The following is an 18,444-nucleotide window of genomic DNA, read 5'->3' on the forward strand; positions in this document are numbered from 1 at the left end:
TATCCAATCCACTGTTGATGGGCACCTGAGTTGATTCCATGTCTTTGCTATTGTAAATAGTGTTGGGTGAACACCACTGTATTAAGTTATAGATCTATCACGCTTTTATGTTTGGGACATTGCATAAGGTATTCACTTGTGGAACTGATAACTTCCTTTTTACTTACTAATCATCAATAATGATAACAGCCAGCATTTAGATGGCACTTCCTCTCAGGTGCAGCTCTCCCTAGCTCATTCCTCCTCATGACCCTATGAAATGAGGCCTATTATTATCAGCATGTTAAAGATGAGGACACACAGAGATGAGGTAATTTGTCCACTGTCACACAGCAAGAAAGTGGCAAAGGCAGGATGTGAACCGGGGCTGACTGGTTTGAGTCAGGGCCCTTACCCTCTGTGGTCTCTCACAATTAATTTCTTCTTCTTCTTTTTTTTTTTTTTTTTTTTTTTTTGAGACAGGGTCTTGCTGTCTCCCAGGCTGGAGTGCAGTGGCATGACTACAGGGAACTACAACCTCGACTTCCTGGACTCAAGCGATCCTCCTGCCTCAGCCTCCCAAGTAGCTGGGACTACAGGTACACGCCACCATGCTGGGCTAATTTTTGTAATTTTTGTTTGGACAGGGTCTCGCTTTGTTGCCCAGGCTGGATAAATTCTTCTTCTTCTTCTTCTTCTTCTTCTTATTTTTGAGACAGAGTTTCCCTCTTGTTGCGCAGGCTGGAGTGCAATGGTGTGATCTCGGCTCACTGCAACCTCTGCTTTCCGGGTTCAAGCGATTCTCCTGCCTCAGCCTCCCAAGTAGCTGGGATTAGAGGCATGCACCACCACACCCAGCTAAGTTTTGTATTATTAGTAGAGACGGGGTTTCACCATGTTGGCCAGGCTGGTCTCGAACTCCTGACCTCAGGTGATCCTCCTCGGCCTCCCAAAGTGTTGGGATTACAGGTGTGAGCCATCGCGCCTGGCCGATAAAATTATTAAAAAAAAAATACGTTGAAGTAAATATTATAGGTAGTACCGCCAAGATACTAGAACACATGTTAAGGCTTAAAAAAACAGAGGCCGGGCACTTTTTGGGAGGCCGAGGTGGGCAGATCACGAGGTCAACAGATCGAGACCATCCTGGCCGACATGGTGAAACCCGGTCTCTACTAAAAATACAAACATTAGCCGGGCGTGGTGGCATACGCCTGTAATCCCAGCTACTCGGGAGGCTGAGGCAAGAGAATAGCTTGAACGCAGGGGAGGGAGGTTGCGGTGAGCCTAGAACGTGCCGCTGCACTCCAGCCTGGGCGAAAGAGCGAAACTCCGTCTCAAAACAAAACAAAATATAACACAACAACAACAAAATTACAATCTGTCTCAATTACTCATTTATTCAACCCGCATTCACCTACTGTGTGCACGAGCTTTTCTAGGGCACTGGGGAGGCAGAAGGGACTAAGATAACAAAGTGTAAGTCTCCCTGCGCGGCAAGCCTCCGGAGGGCAGGTCGGGGGGCTCTGTGTCCCCGCTGGGCCCCCAGCACTGCGCAGCGCACACAGTGGGCGCTCACCAAGCGCTCGCTAAGGGCAACGCGTGAATCCGTGTCCCGCCAGCAGGGCGTTTACGGCCTGGTAGGGCGGAAACGGACCCGACACCACCGCGGCGTCCTGGGGCTTCTGGGAATCCCATCAGCGCGGCCAGAGCTGCCGGGGACAGGCTCCCAGGCAGGCCCGACCCGCCTCCCCGGCGCCGCCGTGGCTCGACGGAGACCAGCTAGGGTGAGTGATCGAGCCACGCCCGGGGTCCCGGCCTGTCACCCCGAAGTGCCCGCCGCCTTCCATCCTGTCAGGCTCCGACTCCAGGCTCCGGCGCGGTCCCACCTCTGGGGGGAACTCCCCTCCATCCCCTCCATTTCCTTCATCCTCGACTCCAGTTATCTTTTCGAACCTGCGGCGCTCCCCCTGGACGCGTCCTCCCGCCGGACGACCGTCCTCCGCCTTGGGGGACGCGCCCAGGACGCACGGCGCCCCCTCCCCAGCCGGACCGGGGGTCTGGGAGCGCGGATCCCTTCAGCTGCCCCGCGCCCCAGCACCCGGATCGCGGCCGGAGGCAGTCGACAAACTACACCCGAGCCCGAGCAGGCGCGCCCCTGAACCCCCGGGACTGGGGCTGGGGGCGGGGGCGGTGCCGGCGCGGAGGGCCCAGTCCCCGGACGTCCGCAGCCTCCCATTGGCTCCGGGGCCCGCCGCTCGGCCTGGCGGGGTCGGGGCTGGTCCGCCCGGACGCGGGGCGGGGATTCCTGAGGCCCCTCCTCCGGCGAGGGCGGAGGGAAGAGGAGGAGGAGGAGGAGGAGGAGGAGGAAGAGGAGGGGGGGCGGAACACAAAACCTGAGAGGTTTTTTTTTTTTTTCCGTTTGCATTTAATTAAAAAAAAAATTTTTTTTTTTTCATACCCGAGGGGCGCTCCCCGGAACGGGCGCGGGCCCGGGGCGCGCGGGCCTGGGCGCGGGGCGGCGGCGGGGGCCCGGCAGCGGCTGCCGAGCGGCCGCCATGCGATCAGGCAGTGCGCTGACCGGCCCGGCCGGCCGGCCCCTTCTGGGTCCTCCCTTTGCAGCCCGTGCGGGGCCGTCTCGGAGACCCCGCGCCGACGGCTGCTCAAACATCAGGGTGAGTTTCTCACAATGTAGCAATTTCTCTTTAAATCTCTTAACTCTCTCTACCTGCGAGTCGGGGCTGTGACAGGGCGCAAAAGCGAGGGGGGAGTGGGGGTTGGCGGCGAGGGTGTGTGTGGGGGGAGCCGGAGCCGGGGCCGAACCCACCCCCGCGACACTCACACACTCAGCCCCCCAGCCGGGGCGCAGCGCCCGCTGCCTCCTTTTTTTTTTTTTTTTTTTTCTGCTCGGCGCCCACCGCCACCGGCACCCCCCAGCCCCGCGTCTCTTCCACCACCGCCGCCGCCCCGATCCTACGGGGACCCCCCCAACCGGCTTCCCTGCCCAGACCCGGCGCCCGGTGCCTCCCCGGCCCTCCCGCCGGCTGCCGGGGATACAATGGAGCGGCGGAGAGAGGAGACCTAACGTTCCACGGGGGGAGGGGCGCGGAGACCCCCTCCCCTGCCCGGCCCCTTCCCCTCGCCCCGCTCCCCGCCTTTCGGGGAAGGCAAGGGCCACCGGGTAGCGGGCGGTGATCTCCCGGCCGGAGGCGGAGAGCCTGCATCTCCCCGCCTCGCTCGGCCCCTGCGCCCCCTCCCCAAATCCCTCCCTTGGGTGTCGCGGACACTGGGGGCCCCTGGAAAGCTGGGGAGGGATGGATGGGGAAGGAGGCCACCGGGGCTCCCCCTCCGCACCGCCCCTAAACAATGAAAGGAGTTGACTTGACCCCCAGCCCCCGGCAGTGGAGAGAGGTGACCCCCTCCCCCACCCCCAGCTGAGGCTCATCCCGGAGGGGGCCGTTACGGGGGTGGGGGGGTGAGCGCCTCCTGTCACTTCCCGAGGTTCGGGGCGGCCCCCCATCTCCTCCCCCTCGGCCTGGGAACGGGAGGCACCAGGCCCGGCCGGGGCACCGCGCTCGGGTGGTGACCTTTAGACAAAGGCAGCCCTTTCCCCGGGATGAGCCCGGACGAGCTGGGCCCGCGGCCTCCCCGGGCCCCTGCGGAGGGCAGCCAGGCCGCGGGCACCCGGAGGGAGGGATGGAGGAGGAGGGAGGAGGGATGGAGCCATCTGGTTTTCCCATCCCCGACTGCGCCTCGGCTGCTTCCCGACTCCTGTCACGGGCGGCCGCGGGGAGACGAGGGACCAGGGGCTGCTTGGGCCTTGGTGCGCGGCCAGCCGGGAGGACCGGGCAAGGAGCCGCGGGAGGGCTCGGCTCGGGCTCGGGCGCCGGCGGTGATTGGGAGGCACTGCGGCTTCTTCCTCTCCGCGCCCCTTTGTTTTGCTTTGTGGTTCTGAGCAGCTGAACTTCCCGGGAGGTGGGGTCAGAGGCCGCGGTGTCAGCTCTCCCGGGGAGGCCCAGGTGACAGGTCCTAGCTCTCTGGTGTCCCCAGCCTTGTGGGCTGCAGTCTGTGCCCAGGCCCATGTCCTGACCATCGTCCCCTTTTCTCACCGCCCCCCCCCACACACCTACCTACCCACTCCGTAGTATAGTACAGATCTAGGGGTGCCTTTTTCTTACACCTCTTTACGGAGGGCACTTGAAAGGGAAACTAGAAACATCCAAGGCATCAAGGTCTGAGATTTATGATAAGCTCTCTGTGCTTTTAACCTCTCGCAGCACCTGGGATGGGTGTGGGGGGCTTTGTCAACTCTGACCTGCCCTGGGTCATGAGAAAACGGGAGGACAACTCAGGAAGCACCCCCTTCCCATGCACTGGTAGGACTTTTGGGACATGTTGACCTCCCTTGCCTTCCCCCATAGCTCCCCCCTCAAGATGGAAATATTAATAACAATATCTAACTAGGGAGCCTTATTCCGCTGCTGCTAAGTACATTACACACTGGCCAGAGTCCAAGGAGGAAATAGAGAAGGGACAGACATTATTCCCATTTTCCAGACAGGTGGAGGCTCAGAGAGGTTAAGAAGCTTGCCCAGGGTCACACAGCCCTGGGTCACATAGAGCCCCAATTTGTAACCTCCTGGAGTTTTTCCAGCTTAGCTCAAAACTGTTAAGCTCTTCTTCTGTCCCACCCTTTGGCACTTTGTCCCCCTGACTTCAGTGGACCTGGTTCGGAAATGTAGATAATACTTAGAAAAAGCAGCCAGATTTTTTTTTTCCCTGGGAGCTGGTTTTGGGAAGGGGTAAGATGCACCTCGAAGTTGGGCTGAGGGCAGGATCATTTCACTTGTGGCTGGAATGGAGAATTGCCTGCAGGAACTGAGAATTGGAGGTGTGTGAGGAGTCGGGGAGGGGGAGCCCCAGGCCTGGCCAGTGATGGGCTCAGGGTACCTGGGAGCTGGCCCCACTGTCATCTTCTCCCTTCTCTACCTGAGCGGGGGACTTGGCCCCATTTGCTGCTACTCAGCCCTGAAGTAGAGAAGAGAGAAGCTGAACTGTTTGGGACTGTTGATGTCTTGTTCCTATGCCCTGTGACCCGCTGTCGCTTTGCCACACCATGGCCCTTTGATGCAGCTAGCGGAGAACTTTCTTGCCTGTTCTCCTTGGCCTGATCCACTCTGTAACCTTAGGCAGGTCATTTAACTGCTGGTCCTGTTTTCTCATCTGCAAGGGGGGGTAATTATAGTTCCTTTAAGTGACCTGGAGGTGGGTAAAAGTATTATCCAAACGTGTCATTTATATTTATCATTCAGCAGGCAGGATACGCAGTGTGGGCACAGGGGAGGAATGTCAACTGGCGGCATTTAATTTTTTTTTTTTTTTTTTTGAGACAGAGTCTCGCTCTTTTGCCCAGGCTGGAGAGCAATGGCCTGATCTCGGCTCACTGCAACCTCTGCCTCCCGGGTTCAAGCGATTGTCCTGCCTCAGCGTCCGGAGTAGCTGGGATTACAGGCACCCACCACCACACCTGGCTAAATTTTGTATATTTAGTAAAGACGGGATTTCACCATGTTGGCCAGGCTGGTCTTGAGGTCCTGACCTCAGGTAATCTGACTGGCATTTAAATTTAAGGCCGGGTGCCATGGCTCACACCTGTAACCCCAACACTTGGGGAGACCGAGGCTGGAGGATTGCTTGAGGCCTGGATTTCAAGACCAGCCTAGGCAACACGGTGAGACCCTGCGTCTACAAGAAATGAAAAAATTAGTTGGGCATGGTGGCACTCGCCTGTGGTCCTAGCTACTTGGGGGTGCTGAGGTGGGAGGATTGCTTGCGCCTAGGAGTTTGAAGCTGGGGTGAGCTGTGATTGTGCCACTGCTCTCAAGCCTGGGCAAGAGTGAGACCCTGTCTCAAAAAAAAAAAAAAAATAAATAAAAAATAAATAAAAAGTGTAAAGGTGAGTAGCAGAAGACCTTTGCCCCAGAAGAATTCCCTGTGGTCTGGGAAGGCCAGCTGCAAACAAACAATTCCCCTTCAGTGACACCCACCCTCTGAGCGCTTCGGGGACTAGGCCCCTACCCCTTCAGCACTTTACCCATGCGGAATACATGCTTAGCTGTAGGGGCTGGGGGGCTGAGGGAGAGGGGCTGAGGGGCTGACAGAGAGGGGCTGGGCCCAGCTCACCCGGTGTAGGAGGTAATACAGGTGATCTTGCCATTTTACAGATGGGGAAACTGAGGCCAGGGGGAAGCATGTTCCACAGCCGAGCTGGGACTCCCAAGCCAGACGGCAGAGACTAGTGGTGGGGATTCCATATTTGTCAACAGAACTGGGGAGATGGTGCTTCATGGTGTCTGATCCCAGGAGCTTTAAGGGACCCCTGATCCCCGCAGCCACTGTCCCCTCCTTTAAGTGCAGTTATTTCCCTTGGTGAGATGACAGGCATAAGTAATAAGAATTCTCGGGGGTGGTGGGCAGGAGGAGAGGGGCTGTGGGGGACACCCAGATTTCTCAAGATTGAGTGCTGGCTGAATGTAGGAACTGATCTTTTTGGGGGGCTGGTGGGAGAAGTCCGAGTGAGGCGCTAGAGGGTCTCCGTGCTGACTTCCTTCCCAGAGGCCTCCGGCCCTTCCCTAACCTTCCTTCAGGAGGTGGGGTGTGCCCCAGGCTGTGGAAGGGCCAGGGGATCAGCACCCAGAGGCCTATGAAGGCGGAGTTCCTGGGGGTGTGTAGGGTTCCCTCAGTTCCCGTGGGCCACCTTGTAGCCCAGGTCTAGCCAGCAGCCCAGTTCCCCCGCCAGCTTTCAACCCCCACCCGCGAGGCTGCCTTGACTCCAGGTCTCAAGAATGCAGAGGGCTGCTGGTAGGGGAAGTTAATTGGAAACAGGAAAACATGGCATTCCTTTCCAGGCCGCCTGGGCTTGGAAGGCAGAGGGGCTGCCATTTCCCCTCTCCCGCCCTGCAGGGGAGAGGGGTGGGGAGTATGGTTATCTTGCCCTGGTCATATTTGAGCTTTCTTCCCCCACCAGGCACCCTCACTTAGTAGAAACAAGAGCAGTCACCCGTGCCGTGTCCAAGATGACAATTGCTGCCCGCTCTCCCAGCAGAATGAATTGCCCCCTCCTTACTCACCCCTTCATATCCCTCTGGTTTTTTGTCCCCTGTCTTGTCTGAGCTAGCTCCCTGGTAGGATGCACCTTATGCCACACCAGAGACGAATGGGGAGCGTTTGGTTGAGGGGTCCCCAGGGAGTGTCTCCTGGTTCTGTCCCTCGAGTTCTCCTCCGCCTGGAGTACCACCAGTAGAGTTTTGTCCCAGTTGACTGAAGCTTTTGTGTCTCAGTGACATGCAAGTTTCCCCAGTGGAGAGGGAGAGTTTTCTAAGGCATTTCTAGTTTGGTGACAATTAGTTTTGTGTATGAGTGTATGTATTCATTGGGGGGAGGGGGGAAGGAGTGTTGGCAAAAGCAGAGAAGGCCTTTGTTTCTTTAATTGTTCCCAATTAAACTTCCTGAGGGCCTACTGTGTGACAGGGCCCTGGGGATCAGTTAAGACATTGGGACACAGTCCAGGAGGAGGAGAGAGAAGGGTTGGATTAGCCGCTGTGGGGTTTCATTCATTCTGTCTGGGTGGTCTGAGACATCATCTTTTTCTCTCTCTGCCTTTTGTTCTTTTTGTTCTAAGTGATACACACACGGGGCAAATTCAGAACACTAAAGATGATGTCTCTCCCTCTAACCTCCCCAGAATCCCTGGTCCCCTAGCTCTCTTCCCTGGAGACAGCACCTCCATTCTGATGTTCTGTGCATGTACTCTTATATATGGATGTATGTGTTTAAAACTATTCAGGCCGGGCATGGTGGCTCACGCCTGTAATCCCAGCACTTTGGGAGGCTGAAGTGGGCAGATCACCTGAGGTCAGGAGTTCAAGACCAGCCTGGCCAACGTGGTGAAACCCCATCTCTCCTAAAAATACAAAAATTAGCTGGGCATGGTGGTGCACGGCTGTAATCCCAGCTACTCGGGAACCTGAGGCAGGGGAATTGCTTGAACGCAGGAGGCGGAGGTTGCGGTGAGCCGAGATTGCGGCACTGCACTCCACTCCAGCCTGGGCGACACAGGGAGACTCTGTCTAAAACAAACAAACAAACAAAAAACTATTCATCTTACACAGATGGTAGTCTGGTCTATCCATTGCTTTTTTTCCCACTTCATCTCCCAGGGAGACCCTACCAATGTAGGTCTTCCTCCATCTTTTTCTTGGCTGTGTGGTATTCCTCTGTGTGGGTGAATCCTTGTTTACTATAATGGACGTGGAGGTGTTTCCAGACGTTTCTGTGTGAAGCATGGGAAGGCACATGTCCACACATGTTACAGGGAAATGAGTATGCCTGTGGGATGGACTCCTGGAAGTGGGATTGCTAGATCAAGGGCCAGTGATTTGTCTTTCGGTAGCTCTTAGGGAGCACCTTTGATGTCGCATCTTTTTTATTTTTTTGAGACAGAATCTTGCTGTGTCACCCAGGCTGGAGTGCAGTGGTGCCATCACTTTTCACTGCAGCATTATCCTTCCTGGGCTCAAGTGAGCCTCGCATCTCAGCCTCCCCAGTAGCTGGGACTACAGGTGCACGCCACCGCGCCCAGGGAGTTTTAATATTTTTTGTAAAGATGAGGTCTCACTGTGTTGCCCAGGCTGGTCTCGAACTCCTGTTCAAGCACTCCTCCCGCCTTGGCCTCCCAATGTGCTGGGATTACAGGCATGAGCCACCGTGCCCTGCCCCTCATGCTGCCCCTTGAAGAAAGTTGTTCTCTTTCTCTCTTGTTCAATGTGATCCCACCTGTCGCCCAGGCAGCGTCTCCAGGCTGCAGGTTTCTTTGCCTCGGGTGACCTCCTTGCATCTGATGACCTCCTTGCCTCTTCCTCCTGCTTATGGCCTGTGTCACATGCTTGCCACCTGGTGTGGAGGTTAGGAGCGTGGGCTCTGGGCCCTGCCTGTTGGTTCTAATCCCAGTTCTGCTACTTGCTGGCTGAATGGCTGTGGACAGGGGGCTTGCTTGGGGCCTTGGTTTTCCCCTCTATTAAGTGGTTTCATATCAGTACCTACTTGGTAAGGCTCTTGTGAGGGTCCCCAAACACCCATAAAGTGCCAAGGTAGCCTTGTCAGTCAGTGTCTGTGTCACCTGTCATTCTTAGGCAGTTTATTTCTCCTGGGGACTGTGACCCCCTTAATTGGCAGGCGTCGGATGGAATGCTGGCTTCTCTGCTTAATTGCAGTGTGACCCTGGGCAAGCAATTCCTTTGCATGGTCTCAGTTTCCTTGTCTATAAAATGGGCCCATGATGCCTCCCTTGTAGGGTCTGCTGTGAGGCTGAACGAAGCAATGTTCTGCCAAGCTGGGCAGGCAGTCGCTTTCAGGAACTAGCAAATGATGCTGCTGTTGTTTTCACTATGATTACTGTTCTCCCACGGGACTCATGCTGACTCCTCCGCTCTGAAAGGTCCCCATTGTCTTCCTGAAAGGCACACGAGGAACAATGTTGGCATTCTAAACTGCATGGCAGCAGAGGGCACGCAGGCTGCTCCGGCATGAGGCACACAGGGCTTCCCTGTACTGTGCCTCAGTTTCCCCAACTGGAAGAGTGGTCATGAGAGGAAAGCCACCTCGGGCATGCTTAGTGTTCAGCACAGTGCCTGGGGTATAGCAAGCACCCAAAAAATGTGAGTGGCTGTGATTGGAATAATTATTATTAAGTAGCAGAGTCTCCCACAGGATTAGATACCCAAGTCGCTATGGCCTTTCCCCCAAACCCTAGGCAATCAATGTTGGCATTTTAAATGGGAGGCACAGGGCTGGCATTGGTGGCTCATGCCTGTAATCCCAGCACTTTGGGAGGCCAAGGCAGGCGGATCACCTGAGGTCAGGAGTTCGAGACCAGCCTGGCCAACATGGTGAAGCCCTGTCTCTACTAAAAATACAAAAAAATTAGCCAGGCGTGGTGGCACATGCTTGTAATCCCAGCTCCTCAGGAGGCTGAGGCATGAGAATCGCTTGAAACTGGGAGGCGGAGGTTGCGGTGAGCTGAGATCGCACCATTGCACTCCAGCCAGGGCGACAGAGCAAGACTCCGTCTCAAAAAATAAAAAAAAGGAAGACAATGCCCAAGTACCCACTGGGCCACAATTTCCTCTTCTGTGACAGAGCTTCCCCCACTTTGGGTATTGTGAAGCTTCAATGAGTGAAGACTTGGGAAGCTTTTTAGGATAGGACCTGGCTCTCGGGAATGCTCAGTGAAGCTTCACTTTGATTCTTATTATTTTTTATTTTTATTATTATTATTATTTTTTTTTTTTGAGACAAGAGTCTCTCTCTGTGCCCAGGCTGGAGTGCAGTGGTGTGATCTCGGCTCACTGCAACCTCTGCCTCGCGGGTTCAAGTGATTCTTATGTCTCAGCCTCCCGAGTAGCTATGGCTACAGATGTGGGCCACGACACCCAGCTGATTTTGTATTTTTTGTAGAGCTGGTGTTTGGCCATGTTGGCCAGGCTAGTCTCGAACTCCTGGACTCAAGCAATCCACCCACCTCAGCTTCCCAAAGTGCTGGGATTACAAACATGAGCCACCATACCTGGCCTATTATTTTTAAATATTTTATTTTATTTTATAGAGACAAGGTCTTGCTATATTGCCCAGGCTGGTCTCCAGCTTCTGGGCTCAACAGTCCTCCGACTTTGGCCTCCCATAGTCCTGGGATTATAGGCATGAGCAACTGCACCTGGCCGTCTTTGCTTATTATTATTTTGTTTTCTTTTTTCTTTTTTTTGCCATCTAGACTCGGCTTGGCAGATTTATTTATTGTTATTTTAACTTACATTTTTTATTTTTTTGAGACAGGCTCTCACTGTGTCACCCAGACTGGAGTGTAGTGGCGCCATATCGGCTCACTGCAACCTCCGCCTCCCAGGCTCCAGCGATTCTCGTGCCTCAGTCTCCCAAGTAGCTGGAATTACAGGCGCTTGCCACCACACACGGCTAATTGTTGTATTTTTAGTAGAGAAGGGGTTTCACCATGTTGGCCGGGCTGGTCTCGAACTCCTGAACTCAGGTGATCTGCCCACCTAGGCCCCCCAAAGTGCTGGGATTACAAGCATGAGCCATGCACCCGGCCTTTTTAACTTTTTGTTAAGGAAATTTTAAAGCACTCACCGAGAGTTGAGAAAATAGCACAACCACCCCTGTGTAACCATCACCAGCTTCTGCAAGAATTTTCTGCTGATCTGATCTTTTTTTTGGCCATTACCTACCGTGCACATATATTTTTTTCTTTTTTGCCAAGGTATTTTAAAGCAAATTCCAGATATCATATCATTTCCGTTGTATTATTATTGTTGTTAATGGTGTTGTTATTTCTGGGATCCAGAATTTGTTTCAGCACCTCCAGAGTCTGTCCTGTTCTGTGAAGAAAGTGGCATTAGGCCCATTTCATAGGTTGGGAAACTGAGGCAGCAGGGAGTGGGCTTTGATCAGGTTGTCCTTTTTCTGTGATCCCCTCTTTGGGACTGTGATGAATTCCCTGTCTTGGCCACACCAAGCCTCAAACCCTGTGGGTTGTTTCTGATTACACAGGTTTGGGGGTCACACCTGGGTGCATGCAGTGTGGGGTACAGGTTCTGTTACTCTGTGCAGAAATCATCCTCATAAAGGAAGAGTAGAAGTGGGGCTGGCAGCAGGGGATGGACCCCTAGGATGACCCTGGAGGTGATGGGCAGCTGGGTCAGCTGTGTGGGTTAAAGTCCTGTTTCTGCTCCTTCTAAGCCTGTGACTTGGTGGCAAGCTATTTCCCTCCTGTAGTCCAGTTTAGAGAACCGGAAGTACAGGAGAAATAATAAATACTTATTTGGATGACCTTATTGTTAAATAAGGTCTAGCGTGGAAAAGATGTTTTGCAAGTGCCTGGCTCAGAGTAAACGGTCACTATTGTTAGTGTTGTTATTGCTTCTGTGTATACTCTTGAGGTTGGGGACAAAAATGCTCTTTCTAGGATTGCAGAGGAAGGGTTGATGCCCCTGGACCCCCCAGCCCGGCCCCACTACCTTCATTCCCTCGCCATGCCCACCCTGTCCCTCTGCACTCTCCCTTTGAAGTGCTTGCCTGTTTAGGGGGCTGCCAACTTCAGCGTGGCCCCTCTCAGCCTCTTATGTCCTCTGTGTCCCAGCCTGGTAACCTTGGGAACGGAGTGAGCGGGAATATCTGTCTGAGGCTGTGAGACCCTTGCTAAAGACCCTTGGGGTCCTTGAGGGAGCACCTGGTGGCCTCTGCTGCCTGGAGGCAGAGGATGGCCCAGTGTCCAGGGACGCCTGCAGGTGAAGCTCCCCGGAGCCACCTTTCCAGAGGCTGGATGCCAACTCTTGTCCACTGTGTGAGGCTGGGCGGGCAGATGTCCACAGCGCCTGCCTCACTGGGTGGCTGTGACAGTTCTCTGGACTGTAACCTCCATCACCTGGCATGCATAGTGTCTCATTGACCTCAGACACTTGGCACCCAGCCTGGGTGCGGGAGGTCTCCCTGGGAGAGGTCTGAGCTCACAGCTTAGCAAGCCCTTGCTATACTGGTGGAATTTCTCTCCCTAGAATGTGCGTGGTGATCTCCTACTTTTGTGAGTATACTTACCCTTTCATGCACAGTGTATATATATTTATTTTTTTTTTTTTCCCAACCCCTTTTTTTTTTCTTTTTTTTTTTTGTGTTTGAGATGGGTTCTCGCTGTCTCGCTCTGTTGCCCAGGCTGGAGTGCAGTGGCAGTATCTCGGCTCATTGCAACCTCTGCCTCCCAGGTTCAAGACATTCTCCCTGCCTCAGCCTTCTGAGTAGCGGGGATTATAGGCGCCCGCCATCCCGCCCAGTTAGTTTTTGTATTTTTAGTAGAGACGAGGTTTTGCCGTGTTGGCCAGGCTGGTCTCGAACTCCTGACCTCAGGTGATCTGCCTGCTTCAGCCTCCTGAAGTGCTGGGATTACAGGTATGAGCCACTGCTCCCAGCCTCTCCCAGTCCTTTTTCATTGAAGTTTACAGTAAAATCCGCAGAGGGACCAGGCACGGTGGCTCACACCTGTAATCCCAGTACTTTTTGGGAGGGTGAGGTGGGAGGATCACTTGAGGCCAGGAGTCCGAGACCAGCCTTGGCAACACAATAAGACCCTATCTCTCCAAAACACAAATAAAGACCTTAGCCAGTTGTGGTGGCCCCTGCCTGGAGCTAATCTGGAGGCTGAGATGGGAGAATTGCTTGAGTCCAGGAGGCTGAGGCTGCAGAGAGCCATTCATTAAAATGCACATAGCTTAAGCATGCCTTTCCATGAGTCCTAACCCCTATCAAGATACAGCACATTCTCGTCACTGCCAGAAAGTTGCCCTTTGCCCCTTCCTGGTCAGTACTTGCTCCCAGAAGCAGTCACTGGCCTGCCTTGTCATTGTGGGTCAGGCTTGCCTCTTCTAGAATTTCACAGAGGGGGAGACCTGCCCTGTGGAGTCCGTTGGGTTGAGCATCTTCGGCTCAGCATGATCCTTTTGAGATGCAGGCATGTTGGTGTCTGTGTAGCGGGAGTGCCTTCCTTTAAGAAATTCTTTCCCGTGAGTATTTCTTCAAGCCTGGCTTTCTCATGAGGCTCCAAACTGCAGAAGATGAGAAGGGAGGGCTGTGTTTCCTGTGTTCTCAGCTCCTGGTGTGCAGTAGGTGCTCTGTAGATGCTTGTTGAATGAATGGATGGGTGGATGACAGGCATGTCCCAGGGATGGAGACAGGGGAGCAGAGACCCTGTCTTTGGAGTTCCTGTGTGTTTCTCAAAAAGTGTCCCACTGGCCAGGGCGCAGTGGCTTACACCTCTAATCCCAGCACTTTGGGAGGTCACCTGAGGTCAGGAGTTTGAGACCAGCTTGGGCAACATGGTGAAACCCCGTCTCTACAAAAAAATACAAAAAGTAGCCGGGCATGGTGGTGCATGCCTGTAGTCCCAGCAACTTGGGAGGCTGAGAGGTGGGAGGATCACTTGAGCCCACAAGGTCGAGTCTCCAGTTAGCTGTGATCATACCACTGCACTTTAGCTTGGGCAACAGAGCGAGACTGTCTCAAAAAAACAAAACAAAACAAAAAAACCCACCTGCTTCCAAATGACCAGGGATGCTTGTGAAAAATGACCATCCCTGGGCTCCACGCAGACCAAACTCCTGGGAATCCCGAAGAGTGGAGTCCAGGAAACAGCATTTTCATCAAGCCCCGTCTCTGAGCAGTTCTTTTGCACAGGTAGCCCAGCCCTAAATCCTAGGCCTCTTCCGGCAGCAGCAGAGCTCCCCAGCAGTCCTGTCACCCTGTCAAGGCAGCCATGGGTCTTGGAGCCCCACTCGACCTCTGTCTACGGTCATTGCTTGTCCTGACCCTGGCTACCTCCCTGGTGCCTCCGTGTGAGCCTGGAGTCCTGTACTCACTCCCTAAGTGCTGTTCAAAGAGGGAGTGAATGGGAACCTGGGAGGTAGGTCAGGATTGTCGACCTCCCCACTGCTCAGCGGGGAAACCGAGGCTCCCTGAGTTCTGGTGTTTCTCCTGCAGTTCACCTGGGAGTGAAAGCCAGACAGGGTATTTCCTGGGCTAAGCAGCCATCAGTTGTAAGATGCGGCTTCCTTTTCAGAGACAAAAGTGTGAAAAATGCGCATCTTGGAGTTGATAAAACTCAGGAAAAGTCCTGTCCCACCCTGCAGTTTGCCCGCTGTCTCAAGGCTGTTTTGTGCAGGGTTGCCTTTTTCTGTTAAATTTCTGTCTCTTTAGCCAAAAGAACAAAATCCCCTGATGTCTGCCCAGTGCTTTGTACCTTCTCAAGCATGTCCCCTTCCATGGTCCTGCTTTTGTATTTAAAATTTTTTAGCCTTTTTTTTTTTTTTTTTTTTTATTAATTTGAGATGGAATTTTGCTCTTGTTGCCCAGGCTGGAGTGCAATGGTGCTATCTTGGCTCACTGCAACCTCCGCCTCCCGGGTTCAAGCAATTCTCCTGCCTCAGCCGCCTGAGTAGCTGGGATTACAGGCACATGCCACCACACCTGGCTGATTTTTGTATTTTTAGTAGAGATGGGGTTTCATCATGTCAGGCTGGTCTTGAACTCCTGACCTCAGGTGATCACTGGTGTCCGCCTCCCAAAGTGCTGGGATTACAGGAGTGAGCCACTGCATCCGGCCTGAATTGAGAGACTTATTTAACTCAGTTTCTTTTTATTTTCAAGATAGAGCCTTGCTCTGTCGCCCAGGCTGGAGTGCAGTAGTGCGATCTTGGCTGACTGCAACCTCCATCTCCCAGGTTCAAGCAATTCTCCTGCCTTGGCCTCTCAAGTAGCTGATGTTACAGGTGTGCACCACCACGCCCAGCTAATTTTTGTATTTTTAGTAGAGACGGGGTTTCAGTATGTGGCCAGGCTGGTCTCGAACTCCTGACCTCGTGATCTGCCCTCCATGGCCTCCCAAAGTGCTGGAATTACAGGTGTGAGCCACCACTCCCAGCCATACTTTTTTAGTAGAGATGGGGTTTCGCTGCCATGTTGGCCAGGCTAGTCTCGAACTCCTGACCTCAGGTGATCCTCCCGCCTTGGCTTCCCAAAGTGCTGGGATTACAGGCATGAGCCACCACGCCTGACTGTAACTTGGTTTCTAACAAAAGTCTGCTTAAAAATATGTAGGAGTGGGCCGGGCACGGTGGCTCACGCCTGTAATCCCAGCATTTTGGGAGGCCGAGGCAGGCGGATCACGAGGTCAGGAGATCGAGACGATCCTGGCTAACATGGTGAAACCCCGTCTCTATTAAAAATACAAAAAATTAGCCAGCCCTGGTGGCGGGCGCCTGTAGTCCCAGCTACTCCGGAGGCTGAGGCAGGAGAATGGCGTGAACCTGGGAGGCGGAGCTTGCAGTGAGCCGAGATTGTGCCACTGCACTCCAGCCTGGGTGACAGAGTGAGACTCCGTGTCAAAAAAGAAAAAAAAAAAAAATTTAGGAGTGAGCTGGGTGCGGTGGCTCACACCTGTAATCCTAGCACTTTGGGAGGCCAAGGTGGGTGGATCACGAGATCAGGAGTTCAAGACCAGCCTGGCCAACATGGTGAAACCCCATCTCTACTAAAAATACAAAAATTAACTGGGCATGGTGGCAGGCACCTATAATCCTAGCTACTCAGGAGGCTGAGGCAGAGAATTGTTTGAGCCCAGGAGGCAGAGGTTGCAATGAGCCCAGATAGTGCCACTGCACTCCAGCCTGAGTGACAGAACGAGAGGCCATCTCAAAAAAAAGTGTGTGTGTGTGTGTGTGTGTGTGTGTGTGTGTATACTCTCATGTATTAGACATTACATAATACATAATAGAAATATAAAACTATACATTATAATATATAAAAATATATACTCCTATTTATAAAATTCCCTTTTATTTTCATTCCCCTCCCCGTCAGTGACCTCCTGCGCTGGAGTGAATTGCTTGCTTTGTGCGATGGATTTTTGCTTTACAGAAAGGATACTGCTTCTGTTTCTCCTCCTGCTGCTTTTCCTCCCAGTGCTGTGTTTAGAGGGTCGCCTTGTTGGTTACCTGTCCCTCCCTGCTGCTTCTCCCTGCTGTGCGCTCCATGGGCTGCAGGTAGCACAGTTCACTTCAAATCCTCCCAAGGGTCAGACCCCCAGGTGTTCACCATCTCCCTGTCACAGAGGCAGAGAGGTAAAATGACTTCCCAAGGTCACACAGGGAGCTGCTGCCTGAGCTGGGATTTTCGTCCTCCTGGTTAATTCAGACTCACACTCAGGCTTCCTACTGCTTGGACTGTGGCCCATGTTCTCGCCTCCAGCACAAATAGCCAGTGCTGTGCCTTCAGGGACTGGGGAGGGCGATGAGGCAGGAACACACCCATTCCTCTGCAAAGCCAGATCAGTGTCTGAGGATTGCCAGCTGAGCCTGGGGAGGTCAGGCGGGGAGGCATCAGGGTAGGCTTCCTGGAGGAGGGAACTTCTGGGGCAGGCTTTGGGGCTTGGGGGTGGGGTAAGAAAAACAGGGAATCTAGCATGATCCAAGGTCATTACCCTGAGCAGCTGGGTGGAAGGAAGTGTTCTTTCTCTCTCTCTTTTTTTTTTTTTTTTTTTTTGAGACCGAGTTTAGCTCTTATTGCCCAGGCTGGAGTGCAGTGGTGCGATCTCGGCTCACCGCAACCTCCGTCTCTGGCGTTCAAGCGATTCTCCTGCCTCAGCTCCCCGAATAGCTGGGATTACAGGCATGTACCACCGTGCCCGGCTAATTTTGTATTTTTAGTAGAGTCGGGGTTTCTCCATGTTGGCCAGGCTGGTCTTGAACTCCCGACCTCAGATGATCCGCCCACCTCTGCCTCCCAAAGTGCTGGGATTACAGGCGTGAGCCAACATGCCGGACCGATTGTGACTCCCTAGTGCCCTCAGGTAAAACCCCTTCAGCTCTGTACAAAGTCTGCCTGATCGGGCCTGGCTTATCTCCTACCCTTTTCATGTTGCCTTTCACTCACCAAGCTTGTTCCCGCCTCCCCACCTCGGCCTGCACTGTATTCTGCCCAGTCATCTTCCCCTGCTACAAGCATGCCCCAGAGACAGGAGGCAACTTAGGTTCTAGACATTGCAGTAAAGTGAGTATCACAATAGAGCGAGCCACACAAGTTTTTTGATTCCCCAGTGGATACAAAAGTTATGTTTATACGATACTGCAATCTGTTAAGTGTGCAATAATATTATGTCTAAAAAAACCAGTGTACATACCCTAATTAAAAATTGCTTTATTGCTAAAATATGCTGATACTGACATGAAGTGAGCACGTGACTGGGAAAATGATGCAGATAGACTCACTGGACAAAGGGTTGCCAGAAACCTTCAGTTTGTAAAAAAATACAGTGTCTTTGAAGTGGAGTAAAGCAAAGCACAATCCAACAAGTTATGCCTGTACCTCCCACCGCCACGCCCTGACTTTTTTTTGTTTTTCTTTGGGAGATAGGGTCTCATTCTGTCGTCCAGGCTGGAATGCAGTGGTGTGACCATACTCACTCCTGTCTTGACCTCCCAGGCTCAAGCGATCCTCCAATCTCAGCTACCCGAGTAGTTGGGACTGCAGGCATGTGCCACCACACCTGGCTGATTTTGTAAGTTTTTGCAGAGATGAGGTCTCACTATGTTGCCCAGGCTGGCCTTGAACTCCCAGGCTCAAGTGATCCTCCTGACCCGGCCTCCCATGGTGCTGGGATTACAGACATGAGCCACTGCACCTGGCTTTTTTTTTTTTTTTTTGAGACAGTCTCACTCTTGCCCAGGCTGAAGTGCAGTGATGTGATCTCGGCTCACTGCAACCTCCACCTTCTGGGTTCAAGTAGTTCTGCCTCAGCCTCCTGAGTAGTTGGGATGACAGGCGTGAGCCACCACGCCGGGCTAATTTTTG

At 53.4% G+C, this 18,444-nt stretch overlaps 1 protein-coding gene across 7 annotated transcripts in view; it reads left to right on the forward strand.

Moving 5' to 3' along the window:
• The first annotated feature begins 1,671 nt into the window (after positions 1–1,671).
• BICRA (BRD4 interacting chromatin remodeling complex associated protein) overlaps positions 1,672–18,444 on the forward strand; it is a 96,021-nt gene continuing 79,248 nt past the window's right edge. For 3 of the 7 annotated variants that reach the window (XM_063720170.1, XM_024237610.3, XM_054540819.2), the window contains exon 1: positions 2,485–2,654. The gene's annotated coding sequence lies outside the window, so the exon portion shown is untranslated. Of the gene's footprint in view, positions 1,767–2,484; positions 2,655–18,444 lie in introns of those variants that run through there. The other 4 variants (XM_054540816.2, XM_054540820.2, XM_054540817.2 and 1 more) reach the window with 3 other exon arrangements.

This window comes from Pongo abelii, chromosome 20, assembly GCF_028885655.2.
Source record: "Pongo abelii isolate AG06213 chromosome 20, NHGRI_mPonAbe1-v2.0_pri, whole genome shotgun sequence".
Classification (NCBI taxonomy): domain Eukaryota; kingdom Metazoa; phylum Chordata; class Mammalia; order Primates; family Hominidae; genus Pongo; species Pongo abelii.